This window comes from Pteropus medius, unplaced genomic scaffold, assembly GCF_902729225.1.
Source record: "Pteropus medius unplaced genomic scaffold, Ma_sr-lr_union100, whole genome shotgun sequence".
NCBI lineage: Eukaryota > Metazoa > Chordata > Mammalia > Chiroptera > Pteropodidae > Pteropus > Pteropus medius.
Window position 1 is genome coordinate 1 of NW_024353857.1, and position 319 is coordinate 319.

The window sequence follows — 319 nt, forward strand, 5'->3', positions numbered from 1 at the left end:
GGGATTAAATATAGGGGGTAGGGGTAGAGTGAAGTGGGTAAAGGTTATCAAATATATGGTAGCTGACGGAAACTGGACTTTGGGTGGTAAACACACAATAGAATATACAGATGTCAAATTATAATGTATATCTGAAAATTATATAATTGTATTAACCAATGTTACCCAAATAAACTTAATTAAAAAAATAAAAAAATAAAGTCTACAGCCATGCCACCCTGAACAAGTCCGATCCCATCTGATCTCGGAAGCTAAGCAAGGTTGGGCCTGGTTCGTACTTGGATGGGAGACCACCTAGGAAGACCAGGTGCTGTAGGCG

The 319-nt window shown here is 39.2% G+C and overlaps 1 non-coding gene across 1 annotated transcript; it reads left to right on the plus strand.

The window, feature by feature from the left end:
• The first annotated feature begins 200 nt into the window (after positions 1 to 200).
• On the plus strand, positions 201 to 319 carry LOC120593523 (5S ribosomal RNA). The gene has a single exon (XR_005650389.1). It is a non-coding gene; the product is annotated as a 5S ribosomal RNA (ribosomal RNA).